Here is a 1,273-nt window from a genome sequence, read left to right as displayed (position 1 = left end):
GAAGTGTCTCAGTGGATTGTAGATCAAAAGGAAAAGAACTCTTTCTGCTTAGCTTTCTCAATTTTCCTGATCCTCCACAACCTGGTTTCTGATTCTTTGGTGACACAATCCCAAAATATACCATATGGCATTGTGCCCTTAGTTTTTGTTTTTCCCCTTTTAAGAAGGTCTAAAGTGAGAGAACACTGGTGTTCTGAGACTTGGTACTTCTCCCGTTTAGAATTAATAAACAACCAAGTTAGGATTTAACTGGCTTATTTTTTGAAATGAAAACTTTTGCATAGAGGTTCATGATAAATGCCTTCCTTTGGGATAATAATGGACCATGTATAAATTGGCTATAGTCCTTTACTTTTGTACTGGGAAGAGGAAACTTTTTTTTTTTTTTTTGGAATCAAAACAGCCAAGCAGTAGATTCCCTGGAATAATTTTTTCTTTAGTCAAAGCAAGCCTTTCTGTTTTAAAGGAGGCCTGTTAATAACTTCAACAGGATTAAAACCCAAGTGCTTTAGTGTTTGTGTGCAGTTCAGTGACTATAAAGGGAAAGGAGGGAGTGGTTTGTGGCAATCTTAAAATGGGTTTCCCTTCCAAGTTGTTGGGGCAAAATAAGAAACCGGGTGAAGGCAATTGAAGATTAAATGAAAAATGTTCCCTTTAATCTGGTCTCACCCCAGTGTATGATAATTTTTTTTTTAAAAACTAAGAATAAGGACGAGATTGAACCTTAAATGGTGAGTAATACCTGATTAAGTGAATTGTGATTAATGAAATAATGGCTAAATTTGGTCACTACTGGTAGCTGACAAAGGTAAACTTTTTAGGAATGAAATTTAAACTTGGCAAATCTATAATCCACCCCCCATTTTAATAGTTTTTTGTGTGTGTTTTTTTTTTTTTTTCTTTGAGACAATTTGTAGTTTAAAATGACTTTCCCAGCTACTAAGGGTTAAGTGTCTTGACATCAGATTTGAATTCTGGTCTTCCTCATTACAGGGTCAGTGCAGCATTCATTTTTGTAAGATTTTGAATTTTTTTTTAACCCTCTTTCCCCAAGACCTCAAGCAAATTTAATATAGGTTTCATATGTTTTTGGATATTTACTCATTAGTCATACTGGGGGGGGGGGAATCGGAACAAAAGGGAAAAAAAATGAAAATGGGATATGTCAATCCATGTTTAATATCCATAATTCTTTTTCGTAAATGGCATTTTCCATCCCAAGTCTATTGGAATTATCTTGATCACTGTACTGATGAGATCACAAAATCTTAAT

Source organism: Sarcophilus harrisii, chromosome 1, assembly GCF_902635505.1.
Source record: "Sarcophilus harrisii chromosome 1, mSarHar1.11, whole genome shotgun sequence".
NCBI lineage: Eukaryota > Metazoa > Chordata > Mammalia > Dasyuromorphia > Dasyuridae > Sarcophilus > Sarcophilus harrisii.
Note: the sequence above shows the minus strand (reverse complement) of the source record.